This window comes from Lepisma saccharinum, chromosome 3 (genome assembly GCF_977018435.1).
Source record: "Lepisma saccharinum chromosome 3, izLepSacc3.1, whole genome shotgun sequence".
NCBI classification, from domain to species: domain Eukaryota; kingdom Metazoa; phylum Arthropoda; class Insecta; order Zygentoma; family Lepismatidae; genus Lepisma; species Lepisma saccharinum.
The window spans coordinates 53453545-53474605 of record NC_139231.1 but is presented as its reverse complement, the minus strand read 5'-3'; the positions used below and the strand labels follow the sequence as shown (position 1 = coordinate 53474605).

At 38.8% G+C, this 21061-nt stretch overlaps 1 protein-coding gene across 5 annotated transcripts in view; it reads left to right on the top strand.

Moving 5' to 3' along the window:
• Positions 1–3747: 3747 nt before the first annotated feature.
• LOC145985785 (transmembrane protein 192) overlaps positions 3748–21061 on the top strand; it is a 41066-nt gene continuing 23752 nt past the window's right edge. The window contains exon 1 of one of the 5 annotated variants that reach the window (XM_083119864.1): positions 3748–3835. The gene's annotated coding sequence lies outside the window, so the exon portion shown is untranslated. Of the gene's footprint in view, positions 3941–15703; positions 15725–21061 lie in introns of those variants that run through there. The other 4 variants (XM_083119862.1, XM_083119863.1, XM_083119865.1 and 1 more) reach the window with 4 other exon arrangements.

Below are 21061 nucleotides of genomic sequence, written 5' to 3'. Positions count from 1 at the left end.
GAGCAGACACTCAAAAATATTTTTTAAACTTATATTTATCGATATTTACCGTAACCTATGTAGTGCAAAATAGGAATTTTCACATTCTTCACTTTATTTATAAACCTTATTTAACTTTCTTTTCCATAAAGCAATTTCAGTTTGTGTTCCATTTCTGTTGCGCAAATTATGATCAAATATTTTTTTGTGCAGATAAGAGAAAATACACTGAGAAGATTACATCAGTTGCACAGTACATATCTATACTTAGTTTATGTATAATTATTACAAGGAAATAATGTGTAAAACCATGGGCGTATTTAAGGGGGATTCAACGGGTCCAACCCCCCTCTTTTTTTGGTTCACTAAAATTACCAGTTTCCTTGTTCTATCCGCTTGTTCATAAAAAATTCCTTCGGACTTATTTCATTCTCTTAAATTAGAGACGTATAGGACGGGATACGGATGGGAAGGAAATTTCGTAATTCCACACACCAGATGGGACTGCAGACCAATATCTGCAATTTCCTGATAGTTTCGGAATTTCTGCGATAAGAAACTGCATTGAGACTATCAAATCAGTTATTTTTTCTCCCTCGAATCATACTAAAAAAATTTGGTTCTTCAAAACGTAGTGACATAAGATGAACAGAAAAGTATCAATACTTAGTGACTACAAACACACAACTTTGTCGGGTCCAACATCCCCTCCCCCCATGCTCCCAACAAGCTTCCGGCCAGCAGTGTCCTGGATTTTCACTTACTAAATAAATCAACCCTAATCATACCAAAAGTTGATCCATCCCTCCCCCCCCCGTGAAATATATATACGCCCATGTGTATAACAATATCCCATACTGAAATGGTACGATATAATTATTTTGAATTTTGTACTGCGAAAAAAGCCGCCTCATCTCGTTACCCCGAACCCATTAATTGGTTGGTTCACAACTTCACCACTAAGGATCCTATCGAGACGAGACATGGCAGCCTTGGTCTCGTTCTCGTTGAGAGTTGTAAATGTCTGTCTCGTGTTTAATTGTAAATGTCTCATTGACAGTCTCGTCTCAATTTATAAACATCCGTCTCGGTTTGGGAGGGCAATTCTCGTTCTCGTCTCAAGTCTAGAAAAATATAGAATTAACAACGTATGCAGAGGCTTATCATTATAAATACAAAAAAACTTTCTTAATATTTTTTTATTATTATTATTATTTTTGACTCCTCGTTTCGACGGTACAGCCCTCGAAAACTAAATATTATCCTGCTTATATATGCAAACCAAACTGCAGATTCAGAATTACCACGAATGAACTGGTGTTGTAATTATTATACACAAAATTCATGATTTATCTGCGGAAGTTGCATGTTCCAGGTTTGACTCTCGACCTGGGCATGTTTCCTTGTGAGTGACATTTCATTGAACTGGAAATTGTTACATGGAAGGATGTTTGCTCGAGACTTTGGGGACAGCTAGGGGGATGCTTATATTGTGAATGTTAGTGTTGCTCACGAGATGAGGCATAAAATGAGATGGGACAAGTGAATGTTTTCGAAATGAGATGGGACAGAAGAAAAAGTTCGTCTCTTATCATGGCAGGTTGGGTGATACTTAGATTGTGCAGTTGGTGGTAGTGTGTGTGTGTGTGTGGGGGGGGTGTACTCCTGCACCCCGACTTCGAATACGGCTTGTAGTTATTCATCTTCATTGTAACGATTAGCCAAAAGTGGGAAGAAATGTGATGTTAGAGATGATACATAATAAATTAACAATGCGTTCTCATCGTTGCGGTTAAACAAAGTGAACGGAAAAGCGACGTAAAAGTAGGCTAAATACAAAAATTTGCAATATATATATATTAACTGAAGAAAACTGTCATTTACTGCAGGAAATTTAAAAACTCACCGTACCTTTTTATACCGTATCACCTCTTATATTGCAGAAATTGGCGTGTAAACCCGTGTGTTCTAAAAGTATTATCTTAAAATTTGTGAAGAAAATATTATGACGAAAATAACTGTAATTCCAGAAAAGGCATTCCTATAACATTAAGTTCTTGCCAGTCAGAACTAACCTATGTATTCGCAATGAACAAGGCTGTTCACGTGTTCAGCCATTGACTGTTACAAGGTTTGCTTTGTCACCCTAATGGGAAAACCCTCTACCGAGTGGCTGAATTACAGTAAATACTACTATACTGCTAGGGCATAATTCATCTCCAAGAAATGGAGCACAGATTTTTGCACTGGAAGTTGTAAGATACTTGTTTTACACAGTAACAAGTGAATTTTCTGTCGCTTCCGCGGCTCATGCTACAATAAGTTGACGGAACGAGCAGAAGCCCCGCCTGCACGCATTTCTAAGTGATGACGTCAGAGGACCTCCTGTCTGTGGAGAGGACGTTTTCAAATCCGTGACGTAGTAGGTGAATTTCAGCGGTGTTTGAAGGCGTGTTTCTCGAGAACCGAAACAAATATCGCCGAGATAATTTGCACATCTCATGTTTGTGCCATTATCTGTAAAATGAATGGATTTAAAACGTTTTTCATGTCAAAGTGGAAATGTCCATTCATTCAGAATGTTCTTTGCTATAATTTTCCGGCAGCAGCCCGAGGCTCGTTTTGTCCTTAAAGAATTTCGTTCTTCATTTGGTTGCCCTAAGCTTTACATTGTAGCGCAATAGAAATTGAATTCGCATTAATCGTTCACATTAGGTAAGTGCGGGACAGAAAATTTCTGATCGGGACGGGGAAAATTCACCATTTCCCTAGTAAATCGGAAAAATTTCGGGACGAGAAATATTTTATTTTTCCCGACACTTCATAAAACTCGAATTTTACACGCTATTTCTAAGTCGAGTGATTGTTTTTAGAGGTGTGTGCGGGACAGCATTTTTTGGGTCAGGACGGGAATTCCGACATTCGGGACCGGAAGTCGGGAAATTTTCGGAACGGAAAATGTTCAGGCTCTGGAAATATCTAATTCTACAAGTCATTTTCACTTTAAGTGATTGCTTTTGCACATTTTTTTACGTTAAACAGAATTCAATTTTTCTTAGCTCACTGTAGGGTCTTATTGATCGAAAGGGGGAATTTTACTCCCTCTTTCTCGTTTGGCATAACGTCACTGGACACTGTACCAAACCTTGACTGCAATGTTGGGCCAACCTACAATATGGGCGTAATTGACAACCATGTCTGCCAACAATGTGAATCATTGGCCCAACGTAAGATATTCGTTGGCAAGAACTACCAACCACTTCCCAACCATGCCGACAATCACCCAACGTTGGCCCAACAATGTGTGCTACATGGGCTAAGAGTTTGTAAGATGCCTATTTCGTGCACATTAAATCTTTACATTGTGAACTAAGCTATTTCTCAAGTTTATTGATAAGTATAAAATCTGTGTTACTTACTCTGGAGTTGATCGTAGGGACAAAATTACGTGGAATTGCCCTAATCCATTTCTCTTTTTAGTAACATCTTGAGGAAATCTAAATACATTACTTTTGCTGTTCTCATCATAATTTCCTCTACACTGTGGTACTCAACACTTATAGACCATATTTCTTGTACGTTCACACTTCACTTAAACTACGTTGCATTTCTTAAAATTGCATTGCAATTACACATTCACTAAAAAGGTCCAACATTACTTCCACCAAATAAATCTAACATGGCGGCTGTCTCGCCTACAGATGATGACGTCGCTCACGTGACTAGAAGAAGCCCTTCGGCTTTCTCCAGTTTGAGAAGGTGGTGGCTGTACACTGTACTTTCGCTAAAATCAACATAAGGTTGATAGGGCCAGGAGAACGAGAAGAAGAAGAATGATAAGAAACAAGTGACAAACGTAAGCGAAACACATAGGTTATACTTGTTTGTTACTGCAAAGTTTATTGACGACTTTTGTGTGTTATTGCATTGTAATTAATGCCAAGACAGGTTTGTGCCAGCGGTAATTATCAGTACTTTACCGATGCTTGGAAAAAGTGATAGAGTTTTGTCATTTAGTATATTTATACGGAGTGACTATTTTCACCAGGTGGTGAATCTAGCTTTTGAGCTATTTTCACCAGATTTTAAACTGCATGTGCGTAATTTACACCTGGCCTGGCGTGCTACATGAATCAGTGTATTCTTTAGTAGTTGATGCGATCGTAACTAGGGGGAGGGTTAAGGCCCAAGACTTTAAAATTAGTTCTGATGTTTTTAATTTCACATATTAGTCAGGGAATGCCTGGGTAGATTTTCCAACAAGACCTATTGTTTTGAATTTTACATGTTAGACAAGGCGAATTGATGTTTGAAATCAACTTTAGGTAATATAAAAGAAAAAGTGGAGCGATTTTACAATACCGGGAATTTCTCCATTTTGTTTGAAATTCGGCATACTCGCTAATTTTGGCCCCCTAATCACGAATCTGCAGTTATAATTTGACGCTCACATGTGGAAATAGCAAAATAATCTAAATTGAGTTCTTATTTCTACACCCTCGATTTCCAAATTTCCCACCAATTCCGGGCTCCGCCCCTGGTGTGATTGACCTACCACCCCAACCGCTAACGCGGCACCGCCTCCACCCCGCTCTGGCTCCCTGGCTTTCTCTATAGAGTCCATGTTAAAGGCATGTTAGAAATTGGCCGGATTCACCTGCCCCCAAATAAGTGTAGTTTACTATCCTTCGGACACATTTATTTATTTTTACAGAAAAACTACTTACTGTAATAAGTTCCTGTAGCATTGTCGAACATCGTAAAGGTGTTTTGTGTGATGTGGGAATGTTTCATAGCTGAAATTCATGTTCTTCGTTGAAAATTAATTCTCCGACGGAGAATAGCGTTTGGCGCGTACACCATCACGCATCATCTTTTTTTTTTTCTTCATGTATCACTCGTCGTGATTGTGTTTTGTTCATGTTCATTGGGTATCCAGTGTTTCGAACTGTCTGCGTTTGCAACAAGAGTTAGAAGGATGGTGTGTCGCTAGCCCCACGAACCATTGGCGCGTGGTTAGGTTAGTTCGGTTAGGTTAGGCAAACAGTTAAAATTTGGTGTCATGTTAGTACAGTGGCGTGGCGTGGATTTTTAAAAGTGTTACCGGTTATCAGTAGGACATTTAAGGGAGACTTGGGCGCCTCCCCACCTCATGCCCCCCCCCCCCCCCAATGTCTTCCAAGTAGTTCATATAATATTAATCTGGTACGTATGCAATTCAATACTAGATTTTGGTAAAGTTATTAATCAGGAAAAAAAATGTTGACATAAGGACTAAAGTGAAATCGCAAACATTGGTTGTTGACAGAATAATACGTAATTTGATACTTACAGAAACATCGAAGGCTACTTATAGAGCAGATCAATCCGACTTTGAAAATAGTTATATGATGCTGGGATCCCGGGTTCGAAACCTAGTTTGGGCATGGCGTTTGTGATGTCTATTCATCAATTTAATAATATCATCACTCATTCCCATCTTCGCAAATTAGCCAAAAGTGGCACAAGCGAAGCAAAATCAATCAAATCAAAAAACTTCTATGATGTTGTCATAAAGAGAAGTTTTTCATTTGAATTTGAATTTTTGGGTGCGTCATGGTCATGGTCCACGTTATCCACATCTGAATTCGACACTTTTTTTTTTCACCCGAAAATAGAGTACATGGCTAACAAAAGAGTTTCGACAACTGCGCACATCCACATAACCACGGATAGTCGTTATACCACGAAACATTGAAATGTTGGTCATATCCAGCAGACGACTTGGTTTTTAAATCGTTCAAAATAGGCTTTGGCTTCCCTTTCGCCACAATTTCGATTTTTTTTTGCAAAATAACGAACCGAAAGATTGCTTCAAAATATATTCTATCACACGATTACACACACTGTTCAGATAGGATGAACCCGCCACCTCGGAACTCGGAGCAAGCTTCATTAATTAATTGACAATGCCCGAAAACAACATAAAGACGAAAGACACCAGTCACAAAACTCCCACTGCACAGTCCCTCCCACAAACCGTTGTTTACTTTTGTAACACATGAAGCACCCTCCTTGCCCCCTCCTCTCTCAGCATCGGCCCTTTCCCAGTATTTCCTTCCGAAACTGCAAGAAGTCCAGTTCTACTAATGTTGCCATCTTAGTTCTTTAGAAACCAGATTTGCCCAAATCGTGAAACTTTTCATTTCAAATAAGACGTATGTAGAGTAGATGTAGTCTTCATCTGTTTCCTAACTACTCCCACTCCCATGTTTCGCTAAATCCACTGAAATCTAATTTCTGACACCACTACTATTTCGTATATTTTACGTCCTTTGCTACCTTTAAGGCTTTCGCTTTATAGGATAATCGTGACGATGAGGATGCATGGTGAATTATTGAAATAAAATTATTATTTCTTTGTGTATGTAATTATTAATTTTTATAATTATGTAAGTAAAATAATAACAACGAACATTGAAATAACCATATATTGCTGAGGATTCGAACCTGCGACACCTGACACTTCAGAGCGTGCTAAGATAACAATCGGGAAATTATGCTTGTAAGTATTGTTTTCACCCAAAAACAGTTCTACCACCTCATAAACATTGCTTCAATCCGAAATTATTGCATTCCTGCGACAACGTATGTCAATCTCAATCAGTATTATCAACAATTATCACAAATTCCTGTAACCGAAATAATATTATATGTGTGAAATATAGAATTTTAGGTTGACATTTTTAGAAGGACAGCGGACCCCTTGACCATACCCATCCCTCTCCTCTCCTTCTCGCCCATGATGTCGAAGAAGGACAAAGAGGACTTTCATAATCGCTGATATTTAGTGTAAATACAAAATATCACTTGGTAGTTTGCTTTTGCCCCAGTGTGATTTGATTTTTTAAAATTTTGATTTGGCGATTTAAGTCCACTTCATGAACAGTAATGCTAATCGGGACAGTTTAAAGTTGGATCCGAACCACTTGTGCCTCCACCGGGTATCGAACCCGGAATCCCTTGATTATAAGGCGGCGACGCTACCACTGCGCCATCGTTCCCCAATGTGACTGGACACCTTCAGAGTAAGATAGACCCGATTAGGCGACTTAGCTCTTTTCTGTCAATTGAATATGCCAACACTGGTATGTTTCCGGTTAGGATCACCGGCAACTGCGCCAGCTAAACATGCATACCATAAACCCACCTCCTCCTCCTGCGGTCAGTCTTTGCCACAACGCGAAGTCTTCCTTGAATGGGCTCAGGGCCCTTTCCTCATGTTGCCTGTGGAGGGTACCGGATCAGTCCTCCTCTTTGCTTTTGCCGGTGTCAGAAAAAATGTCAGTCTGCAATGTTTACTTTACGACAATATTACCAGTTTATGTACGTAATAATATTTTAAGACGGGTTCTTCAATTCTTTATATTTTGGTGTTACCTGCGGTAACAGCGGCTACATGCACGCTACGCCTCTGTGTTAGTATCAGGATCTAGAAATTGGAAATAATTGCGAACCATTGGCGCTAGCCCCACGAACCATTGGCACGTGGTTAGGTTAGTTCAGTTAAATTAGGAAACAGTTAAAATTTGGTGTCGTGTTAGTATCAGGATCTAGAAATTGGAAATAATTGTGAACCAGTGGCGCTAGCTCCACGAACCATTGATGCTAGCCTCACAAACCATTGATGCTAGCCCCACGAACCATTGGCTCGTGGTTAGGTTAGTTCAGTTAGGTTAGGAAACATAGTTAAAATTTGGTGTTGTGGTAGTATCAGGAATATATATATATAAACACAGTCAAAAAAGTTTTTGCATCAGGATGGAAAATGACATATATATGAAGCACAAAGTTTATTGACAATCACAGTGAGAATACAAAAGATGAAGCACAAGACATGTTGAATGAAAAGGGAACAAGAAACGTACAATTTTCTCAGCAATGTTTTTGAAACTAAAATGGCACAATTGATGATGGAGGCGAAAAAACAAAGAACTCTCACAAGAAGACTGTTCGTCATAGCGGATCCATCAGAAACATTGCCTACCACCTGGTGTGTTCTCCCCTGGCTGCAAGAAGGTCTTGAACACGCTGTGGCATACTGAGGATGAGACGATCAAGGTGATCTTGCGGTAAGCGATCCCATTCATCCTGTGCCGCAAGAAGAACTTCACGAAGATTGGAGGGAGCCACAGGATGGTTTGCAATGGCATTTTTTAGCATTGCCCATGCATATACGATGCAATTCATGTCGAGACTTTGCGCTGGCCAGAGCATGTGACGGATATTCGCCGTCTGCAGATAATCGTGCACCATCTGTGTGCGGTGTGAATGGGCATTGTCATCCACCAAGACAAATTCGTCACCAATTTCCTGATGAAATGGTTCCACAGTCGTCTGGAGAATGTCCCTGACATAACGAACAGCTGTTTGTGTCCCTCTAATTGGAATTAGGGGCGTCCGACGTCTGAGCATGATCCCTTCCCATATTGTGATTCCTCCTCCTTGGTATGGATGGGCCCCCTGGACACCACGAAGCCCCTCTTGCAGTCCAGGGCCTTGCCACACCCGTCCTCTTCGTGAATCTGGCCTTAGATAGAGCCTACATTCATCGGCGAAGAGCGCATGAGCCCAATGATAGGGTACCCAATTTCGATGTGCACGGACCCAATGCACACATTCGTGCTGGTGTCGTGGCAATAGGTACTGGTGCCGGAGAGGTCTTCTGGAACGTAAACCACTTCCTCGGAATCTGTTACAGACAGTTTGGTTTGACACACGCACAGCAGAGGCTGCCTGGAGGGCATGAGTGACGTTCCTTGCCATCATGGTATTCTGTCGCCGAGCTGAGAGTCGTACATAGCGGTCTTGTGCTGGTGGTGTGACCCATGGAAAACCTGTCCGTTGACGATCTGCATCTGTTCCTTTGTCTGTATACCACCTCCAGGTCCTACAGACATCGCTTTGCGCCACTCCAACAGCCCGTTGTGACATGCCAGTCTGCAGTAGCGTGATGATCCTGGCCGGATCAAACTGCTCTATTGTACGCCTAGGCATGCCTTGCGCACGGCTGCGTTACTTCGCACAATGAGCTCTGCTTCATCGGTTCTTGTCCGCTTCGGCATGTTGCGGACGCTATTTTCATCACTTCTCAGGTGATGCAAAACTTTTATGACTGTGTTTATTTGGTTGTTAAACAAAAAAATTCGCGAAAATCGACAGTTTCCATTCCGAAAACTAATGCCTTATTTTAGCTTATTTTGCAATGTCTAGATGTTTCCTACTTATTCCAGGATGGGTAGCCCCAAAAACGATTCACGGATAGCGCCACGAAAGGTTACAATTTTCTTTGAACGCGAAAAAGAAATAGATCTGATGAACTTTGTTCATGGCCATTTCTTGGGTTCCAAAGGTTGAAACACTGCATAACAATTGAAAATCGAGGAAAGACAAGACCAACACGTCATTATGTAGGAAGGTGTATGCGCCATATTGTGTGTGAGGCAAGCGGAAAGGCTAGGAGAAAGAAGTACTGGTAATGTGAAAAATTGCTCTTACTTTCATCAAAACAACGTCAATACACCTTCAGGAATGTTCCGCAAAGGAGATACATCAGTACGAATGTCAAAAATTTGACAAAAGACAAGCACGACGCACGATTATGTGGGAAGGTGTACTTGCCATATTGTGTCTCAGGTAAGCGAAAAGGCCTACCAGAAAGACGTACTGGTAATGTGAAAAATTGCTCTTACTTTCATCAAAACAACGTTGATACACCTTCAGGAATGTTCCGTGAAGCAGATACGTAAGTACGAATGTCAAAAATTGACGAAACGAAAAAATTACAGAGGTGTCCGAAGGATAGTAAATTTTTACCATCATGGTCTGTATTTGATTTTCTCCAGACCCTATTTATCCCATCTGACCCGTATATATTAATCTTGGACTCGTCTGACCATATGACACTATCACAAAATTCCTGGTCCTTGTGGATGTGCTCTTTTGCGAATGAAAATCTATTCCTGCAATTCACCTTATTTACATACAGCCTCTTTCGTGGTATTCTTCCATGCTTCCACAAGGCACGTCGGACGGTGTGATCGGACATGATCTTGCCAGCAACATTTTCTACTAACGGTGGTTGTAACTGAGGAACACTTAGTCGGGGGTTTTCTCACACTGTTTTTAAAATAAAGCGTTCATCACGTTTATTCAACCGTCTTTCTTTTGGTTTACTTGGCACATTCTGTGTTGAACCTTCCTCTCTAACTTTGTTTACTATGTATTGAACTGTGGAGTGAAATTTATTGACTGTTTGTCCAATTTTTCTTAACAAATAACCTCTAAGAGCCAAATTTATAATAACATCCTGCAGATCGGAACTAAGTTCCTTCACCTTCCCCATTTCGAACACGCTGATAGATAGAGGATAGGCCTACAACAATACCTACGCCAGCATTCCGCTTGAGGGAATGTTCAAACTTGTTATGAAGTTGCAAACTGAACGAATTTGCCCGAATAGCGGTGGTGCTGTATGCGAGGAAGATTGAAACTCTTGCCTGTATGAATAACAATGTTGCATGAAACAGTGTGTTTTTCTCTTTTCACACAGATTATATGTTCTGTTTATACACTTTGAACATAACATTTTTATTGACATTTGTTGGTGAAACCTTCATTAACATTAATTTCCAGGTACATATGAAAATGATTATATTTACTAGTAGATATGACATTTTTTTCCTCCGAAATTCTATAGTGTACAAATAACAATGTTACATACTGAAATGGGATCCGAACCAATATGTGCCTCCACCAGGTATCAAACCCAGGACCCCTTGATTACAAGATGACGACGCTACCACTGAGCCATCTGGGAGGCCCAGTTAGGTTAGGTTGTAATTGAATAACTACACTGAAAATGTATTATCCATTTTAAGAAAACTAAGCATTCCAATGATTTATAACATGTATTCTTGTAGGAAGGTCTTGTTGGAAAGTTTTACCGAATGCCTATTTGTTTTTTTCATTTTAAGAAAACTAAGCTTTCCAATGGTTTATAACCTGTATTCCTTGTAGGAAGTGCCTGTTGGAAAGTCTTAACCTAATTGGTAATTACTAGAAATTAATTATAGTTCAACCCACAACCTCACTTTTTCGCCTTCAGTTAGATGCCTGTTTTCGTTGTTGACAAGGGCTGAGCCCCTCCTGAAATAAAATCCTGCCCATGCCCCTATAGGGGTGCATATACAGAGTGGCGACAGACCTGGAAAACCGGGAAAAGTCAGGGAATTTGAGGTGTCAAAAAAAATCAGGGAATTTTGTCTTCATTGACTTTTTTTTCTTAAGATATCGTTATAGAACTCTGCACGGGAACAAGAAATCTTGTTGCTAAGTTTCGGCCTCAACTTTTAGGCCCCTTTTATGCACAACACAACCATGGTGCCAGAAACCAGTGATTGCAGGAGTAAAGAGACAGAGAGAGAGAGAAATGTGTTAAACCTCTAAATATTACGTGGAAAATGCATTGAATTATAATTTTTTCTTGTCCCTATGGGAGCAGTAAGGGGACAGAACTGTCAACAGATAGAGGGGATGGGAGCGGGTGGCACCGTCCGATAGTTGTCGGACGTCGTAGTAAGGCATTTTGTTGGACAAACTGAAGGAGCATGGAAACAAATAGACTTCATTGATAAATGCAATTTTTGTCGAATATCGCCACTCGACAAATATCTCACTACAACATGCGGTAGAAATTGCTTGCATGGCACTCATATGGAATTAATTTTTGTTGGATGTCTTCAGTCTGCAACATCCAACAAGAATCACATGCATAAACAAGAGCTTTAGACTGCAAATATGCTGCCGGAATTTTATTACTCTTCTGGCTCACTTCACCTTAATTAATGTAGGAGTGCTTACGAAGGTTTTCTTTCATCATCCTGACGTATTACTGGTTTCGTACAAGTTAACATACATTTACAATGACATTGCACTATTTTTAAATATCAAGAAGAATCCAACAAAATGGGATATACGAGCACAAAAAAGTGAAACAAATGTACAGTGGTGGACATTATAAAAATTTGGCAAGTGCATGCTCCCAACCTGAAATTTACTGCAACACTAGTATTGCAATGAAATGAACGCCACTCTCTGTCCTGTCTGTTTAAACTCGTGAGAGATGATCATTAATCTCTCACGGAGTGAAGTTAATGTCCAATATTATGAAATTAAATACGTAAATATTTTAATCATATTTACTGGAATCCTTCAATCATAAAAGCATATCACTTTCTTCAAGAATTGACTCTTCTCTGCCAGCCCTGCTAAATTTTCACTTTTCATCTACTGATTTATACGAGGGGTGCCCAAAAATTAGTAGGTACCTTGAATTTTCGCAAACGCGAAAACCGTGAAAAATGTTAATTGCTGCGAAGTTGTGTTTATGAATGTGCAATGATGTCTGGACAAATTTTTTGCTGTTCAAAATATCGAATTAATGCACATTTGGCATAAAATGAGAATTGTTCCGTGAAGTCAAACATTCTTGTCTTTTATAGGATTAAGGAAACAAAATGTGCCATACTGTGTACATAGAACATGCAAGTTTTCCAAACTTTTTTTCAAGAGTAAAGTATAATGTCTGTTATACATGAAATAATTCCGACAGCCACATTAAATTATGTATTTCCCACGATTTTTTAAACTTCTATCAAAATTTGTTTCACACACCAACGTGACAGGGTTCTAACAGGAGATGGAGTGCGTATCTACCGTCACATGGGAGCTGCATCTTCAGTATTTTTCGCTCGAGATGTGTTTCGAATTACTAAGCTAAGTGCATACCATCAGCATTTGTCGAGCGAGAAATAATAAAGCTCAGTCATTAGGGTGTCTGCCTAGCATGCGAGAGACCCATGGTCGATTCCCTGCGGGGGAGAACCGGGATATTTTCCACCTGTTCAAACTACCACCCAGCGTTGTATCAAGTGGCTACCTGGAAGAAACTTTGGGGGGTAAAGGTAGCCAGGACTGTGGTGCTGATAACATCACCCTCACTTTCGGCTGTAAACAAGTAAGTGTAGGGCCCTAACTCCACACCTCGTAGATGCCTTCATGGCTTGGTGCTAAGCACAGGAGAGTACTTTACTTTTACTTGCTCAAAAATCTGTTCCAATATATCAAACTGTCACGAAAATACGTAGACCATGTGACCTACAGTGGAACCACGAGCAAAACAACGTGCGCAGACCCGCGACTCCTGTGCACCGTATCCACGCGAGTAGGGGAGGGGGAGAGTGGACCATGCTTTCTTATGGCCCGAGGTGGAGGGAAGACGGGAGAGCTGCACGGGGACTTTTCGTCCCAAGGTTTTTTTCCGTGTGGTCGATCTATACAATTTAGAAAAATAATAGTTTGAAAACACAATGGAAGTATGAAGTATAACTTTTGGTATATTTGGCAGATAAATGTGCTAAAATAAAAATGCAAATTTTGAGGAACTTAACATTAACAATCCAAAAAAAGATAATGCCAATTTTTGGTGCCATAATATATCAGTATCTGCCACTTGAGATTGCTTGATTTAAAATTTTTGGGTGCATTTCCATTTATGGTCATTATGCACCCTTCAGTATCAATGGGGAAAATTCCCTTGTCTAAAGCCCTTACATTAAAATTAAAAAGGGATTATGAAAAATAAATTTCCGAAAATAACTTCCAAGATATCAAACCCTCATTAAGATGCTTAGGCCATGTGACTTATAATTTGAAACAGTAGTTTAAAAAAACACCATGAAGGTATAATTTCAGGTATTTACCAGAAAATGTGTTAAAATGAAAATGTGAATTTTGCGAAAAATAACTTAGAATAGTAAGAAATAAATAATAATAAAAAATTACATCAATTTTAAAAAATATCAAAAAATCGAGGTCCCTACCGATTAGGCATAAATAAAAGATAAATATCAGTAATAATTTATTGCATTAGTAACAGTGACTCCTAACCTAATTTTTGGCATAATCACCACCGTTGTTCTGGCATTTGTCGTAGCATAGCCTAAATTTTGTATGACCATGTCATATGTGTCTGACAGCAAGGACTGGAACTATCTCTACCGCAGTGAAGCTGTCAAATCCTTGTCCTGCCAGAAACCTCTTCCAGTTGAACAAAGAGATGAAAGTCGGTACATGCAAGGCCAGGGCTGTACAGGGAGTGGTCCAAGATCTCTCACCTGAGGTGATGCAAAGGGCCCATGTGTACTCAGCTGTATGGAGTTGTGCACATTCGATTGACCTTCTGTGAATTGTCTGCACCATCTTCTGAGCATACTATCACTCACAACATCAGGTCTGCACACCTCACACGATTGCTGGTATAACTGCCTGTTGTCAGTTTCACAGTACTTCACTTGAATATACTGTACTGAAGCAGACAGCCCATTGACAATGTAAGGAAATATGCCACTTTCTTTTGTACAATTCAATTGTTTCACTTATATGCAAAAGTTAAGTTGTTTGCTTTACAGAGAAGAGAGAAGTAGCTTTATACATTGAAAAATGAGTCCGCACTCATGGTTCTTGCAAGCAGAGGGTTCCAAACCTCAGTGGAAATATCAACATATAATACCGAGAATGGATAAGGAGACTGATAAATTACAAAATATATTTCTTAATCACTCTTCACTGTAATCTCATTTAGTCGTAACTTTAAAATTAATCAAGTATTTTATTTTAAACTTACTGCGTATGATAACATTTCGTAATGCTTCCCTAGCTTGTGAATTGTAATAATTTTCCGAATTCACTATTTTGCAGTTTGAATTCAAATCATAGAGTATAGAGAAATTAAGTCAATTTCATAGAAGATAATATTGGTACTTAACAAATCCATACCTGGATCTGTATGAGTTTATTATTTCCACTTTCAAAAACATCAATTTCGTTTAGTTTGTAATTGTCAGGGATAATTGTAAATTTTGTCCTGGAAAACCTGGAAAAGTCACAGAATTTCATTTCTGCTTTTTTGTAGCCACCCTGATATATTTTCGTGCAGGAGACAAGTACTTTTTCTCTCACACCTTGAAAAAATATTACATGATGTTCTGATATGGTCTGGTGCTGCTAATAAGCCACACGACATAAGTATGATGGAGTATTATTTTCCTAAATGTTTTTGCTGTTAGGTTGGCCAGGTCAGGTTTATGGCTATTAGCATCAAAATTACTTTGGTAAATAGTTCGGTAAGACTTTCCAACAGACATTACTACAAGGAATACATGTTATAAATCATTGGAAAGCTTAGTTTACTTAAAATGAATAGTAAATTTTCAGTGTATTTATGCTATTGGAACCTAACCTGACATAATCTAACCACATAGGCCTTCCTCGTCTAACGTGTAAAATTTAAAACAGCAGATCTTGTTATAAAGTCTAACTAATAGTTCCAAACACCTGATGATGTAATTTCAGGTCTAGCACTTTTGCTTGTCACTACCTGGTGATGGTAGGAGTCATACTCATTTTTAATTTAAAATAACTTATTAGCAGTACGTTCAGTAACACTGTCAATTAATATAATAATTAAGATAAAATACAATGTTATGGATGATGTAGGTAATTATTTTGCTGGTGAAAATACCCACATATGCTATTCTCACCACCTGGTGAAAATAGTCGCAGCCATTTTTATAAGGTTCAATTGGACGTTTCAATGTACTAACACAGACAAGTGTGTATTTGCACGATAGGCAAGAAAACATAGGTACAATGTGTAGAATAAGCGTATCATTGTACCGTGTGCTGGTTTTTCTTGCTACGTTGCCATTGTCTTCCATTTTTATTATAAGTATTGTTCTCAGAATGAAATGTATCGATGATCACACAAACAACGTCCAATGTTCTTTTCATCTTCAGAGTAGTTGCCAGACTGAATAGGAAGTTGATGCCAACATACCTTAGCAACACGTTGAACACAAGTGTTAAGAGTAAAGTTCCACACTACATGTTTTATAGCTTGCTTAGACTGCACAGCTGATATTACGCTGTTTATTTTTACAAGCATTACTCTTGCATACCAACAATACAAAGTTACTACCTCAGAACTAATGGAAATATTGATATAATGAACTGTTATTTTCTTATGTTAATTAAGTTTGGAGTTCAAAATCTTGAGCGGTTCTCTTAGCATAAATGCACTGTAAATGTATTATTATACTTATACTAAGAGAACTAAACCTAACAATCCTAACTTAAGAACTTAGGCCATAACAATGAAAGTATTCCCTGTGATGTCAGAATGCAAGGATGTCTTCACGTTCTGCGATAAGGGAGACATGCGTGCGAAACGAGGAGTTTTGCGCAAGATACCTCAAATGTCTTATTTTTGCCAATAAATTGGACTGTTTCAAAATGAAAATTGTGCTGATTAGTTTTAGGTAGGTTCCAATGTACTTTTATATTCATTCTCACTAGTCTATGATACATACTGTCGCTTCTATCAACGGAGAATGTGTTTTCCATGGAAAGCATGCATGCTTGCGAAATACAATTTTTAGGTTTCTTTTTTCAACATAAATAACTTTTTTCAAAATCCGAACGGTGCTCATTACTTTAAGGAAGGTTCAAATTTCGTGTGACAATGATTGCCAAAATTCTACGATAATACAGGCCTGCGAAATTGAAGTTATTGAAAAATACAAGAGACGTGTACGCTGAGTATTATGTTATTGGGTGTGCTGATTTCGAAAATGACCTCCATTTTTTTCCATCACGTCAGGATTTTTTGTACAATCGATATCGATATTTTTGCTAAAATCCTATGTAAAAAGGAATTTTCACGAACAATTTTGCATGCACTATCTGGCAACAGTGTTTTTGATCCATTTAAATCTATGTAAAAGCGATGCTTGGTGATGCAAATTGATTTATTAGCAATTGATTTTATTTTGTATAGGTTTAAATGGAAGGAAACCACTGTTGCCAGATCGCACAAGACACCTCTGGTCGAGAGAAAAACACAAAGTTCCCTTGCGTTTATACTTTTAACATCCCATTATGGTGAAGTTTCTAGAAAAAAAGCACCAACGTATTATGTTCATTTGTGTTTATTAAGGTAACGTACATAAAATAGATGATTGACGACGAGGAGTAATGTATGTGTACATGAACGTTTGACACAAATTGTAAACTGAACAAACAACAAAACCAAACACAAACAAAGTTTATATTTACGTACATACCCTTTTGCCTTTGAAACTTCTTTTTGACGTTCTTCTTTTATGTGCAATCTCAGGCCTCTCTCGTGTTAACATCCAACAGTAGTCGGCGAGCATGTTCTTGTCCCGTTGTCCTTGATATTTGTGCTCCATATCTTTAATATCTTGGTGGAACCTTTCACCCTGTTCTTCGCTGACTGCTCCTAAATTTTCGGGGAAATAGTCCACATGTGAGTGAAGGAAATGTAGTTTGACACTCATGGAGCAACCCAACGCTTGAAATTTGTCCAGCATATTCATAACAATTGCTTTATAGTCAGGATCCTTGTAATTTCCCAGAAATTTACTGACCACATCTTTGAAGGCAACCCAAGCTTCTTTCTCCGTTGTTGTCATGCTAGTCTCAAAGTCTTTATCCTTCATGAGCTTGCGGATATCTGGACCAACAAAGATTCCCTCTGTCAACTTGGTTGCAGATAAACCTGGAAACATTTTGCCCAGGTATTTGAAACAATCTCCTTCATTTGGAATAGCCTTGACAAATTGCTTCATTACACCTAATTTGATATGCAACGGGGGTAACAATACTTTTTTGGGTCAACTAAGCTGTTCCGAATCACATTCTTGGTGCCTGGTTCAAGATTTTGCCCATTCTTACTTGACCCTATGTTGAGTCTTTGCACGACTGTCTCACTCACAAATGAAACATGGGAACTTTGTATATCCGTCTTGTTGACCAAGAAGCATGGAGATAACTTTCAAATCACCGCAAATGGTCCAACCGTGGTCGGCATATTTTATTTTGTTGAGGACGAGAGCCAGGTTTTCATAGCATTCTTGTAAATGTACCGAGTGTGCAACTGGTACAGATGCATACTGGCTTCCGTGATAAAGAAGGACAGCTTTCAGGCTCCTTGTCGATGAATCTTTAAACAGCCTCCATTCATCTTTATCGTAGGTGATATTAAATTTGCTCATCAATCCGGGAACATCAGAACAATAGACCAGGTTCTCCGTTTTCTCAAAGTACTGAACAAAGTCCTTTTCTCAATTCCTGTACCAATAAAAAGTGGTTCCTTTGGCCAATAAATGTTTTTCTTTCAATCTGGAGCCCAACAATTCAGCTGCCTCTTTCGAAAGGCCCAGATCTCTAATCAGATCATTAAGTTCAACCTGAGAGAAGGGCTGAGGTGAATCGTCTCCAGAGGGCTTATATTCGGTATCGGAGCCTTGACCGTCTGGATGTTCCGAGTCTGAAGACACTGAAGAGATGACTGGTAATTCAGTTGGAGGCAAAGGGACTAGCACATAAGGTCCATGAGGAACGGGGCGTATGGCCGATAGAATGTTCTCAGGATAAGAGATTAGCTTGTGATTTTTCGGTTATACCCACAGACATGGCAGGCACAAAAGTAACAATCATCACAGTGGTTTCTCGGCTCCCTCCATGTCATAGGAATTCCAAAGCGTAAAGCAGTCTTCTTTCCGTTGAGCCATAAGCGTAGATCATTGAGACACTGCACAACCACTTTATGAGGAGCCCACGATTTGTCCTGGTCTCCGAGTTTCATGCCAAAATACGCAAGATAAAGTTTTCTTACATAGTTTGTAATGGTCAGGCAGGGAGGAAAGCTATTCCATGCTGAAACAACATATTTATGGTAAATGTTCATACAAATCCACTTACAATTAAATTTTTCAAAGAAAACGTGACGCGATAGACATTTTTCTTTATTTTGTTCGAACTCGGCACGACAAAATACATAAAGTTCACCTATCACATTTCCTTTTGTATTTTTTTCATCGCAGGCCTGTGTAATTAGTCTTTCTGCTAGGATAATTTGAAAATATTATAAAACAATTGGAACCGTTACCTTTTGCTGGGTCATTGTGTGTTAGATGCAGATTGAGGAACCACGAACAGATGATTTTTTTTATATTTAAAAAAAACAAAAACATGCTTAACCTTCCGTTGGTATATGTGTTTCAGTGTAAGGCTGTTGGTATACAGTGAGCGTGGCTCTCACATATGAATTTCATTGTTTTTTGTCATTTTTTCGAGTAGCATTTTACATTTATCACATAACACTTGTGTTAAAATTTATCTTATTTATTATATAATAACAAAATGATATTCTTATATTGAATATTACTGATTACCTAGTATGAGAGACAATTTATCACGAAAAACATCAAAAAATTTATATAATTTTATTTGGAATTTACTTTTGATAACTAATTTGCATTAGTATTAAATTAAATAATATATGATTTATTGACGTGAGAGATGTATGAGGGTCACTATTTATATTTTGAGCCTAACAATGAAAAAACAGGAATTTGGCATTGAAAACTGCTTTATTGTTTTTCGAAGTATTCTCCTTTATGGTCAATACACTTTTGCATTCGTTCCAACCATTTGTCAAAGCAGTTTTTCCAATCTTCTTGAGACACCTCCATAATATGGTTTTTGAACGCATCAACGGCATCTTTCGCCGACGAAAATCGTTGTCCACGCAATTTATTCTTCACATTCGGGAACAAGAAGAAGTCTTTGGGTGCCAAATCAGGACTGTACGGCGGATGAACCATCAATTCGATTTTTTGATTGTTCATAAAGTGGGTTGTTAGACGAAATGTGTGACAGCTGGCATTGTCTTGATGAAGAATGATCCGACGGCGTTTCTTTGTTTTCCGTATTTGGCCGAAGACCTCTGGCAAACAAATTGTTGTGTATCATTCAGAGTTGACCGTTCTACGTTCCTCTAAAGGCACAGTTGCCACATGACCAGTTTTCCCGAAAAAACCAGGCGAACATTTGTTTCGATGTGCTTCGAGCGTGAACAACTTTTGTTGGATTAGGTTCATCTTGAAACACCCATACAGTCGACTGCTGTTTACGTTCCGGCTCATATGCATATATCCATGATTCGTCACCTGTTACAATCTTATATACGTCTTTTGAAGCACCACAATTGTATTTATTGAGCATTGTTTGCACCAATTGACGCGAGCGTCTTTTTGAGTTTTTGTCAAATTGTGTAGGATCCAACGAGAACATACCTTTCTCACAGCTAAATGATCATGTAATATTTTATATATGCTGCTGGAACTAATGCCTATGGTTGCCTCAGTCTCACAGTATGTCACATGACGATCTTGCAGTATTAGGTTTTGCACAGCATCAATGTTTTTTTGAACAACAACTGATTTTGGACGACCTTCGCGAATCTCGTCGGTGAGCGAATGGCGGCCACGATTAAATTCGTTATACCAGCGTTTCACAGTGGCAAAGGATGGGGCTTCATCGCCAAATGTGGAAGTAAGTTGATTGATGCACTCTTGTCTTGATAATCCACATCTAAAATCGTAAAAAATCATCGCACGAGAATGTTCACGAGTGAATTCCATTTTATTGTTGTCGTGCAATCTCCAAGGCAACATAAACAACACAAATGAAGCTATTGACAAAACATTTGAAGTACGTTATGGTCAATAATGCCAGACGATTCCGTGCAATCGTCAAATCGCGCCTAACTTCAATCAGTGTTGCCAAGGCTCAAAATATAAGTAGTGACCCTCGTATATTCTATATCGTAGTTTCATTTACACAAGATACTGGCAATATTATTATCCCTTGCAAAGCATAGCAATTTCTTGATATAGCGTTGTGAGTGATTTTGTTAGGTCGTTGACTGCTGAATTTTCTACAGGTCATGAAAGAGACCAAACAACACACCATTTCTCGTGATTCATTAAATAAATCACTGGGGTATTTCAAATTTGTACTAAACCTTATTTTTATAAATTTTCATAAATATAATTCTGCTATAATCTCATTATCAGTGAAAAGTGTGTCATAACTAGGGGCGGATTTTTGTATA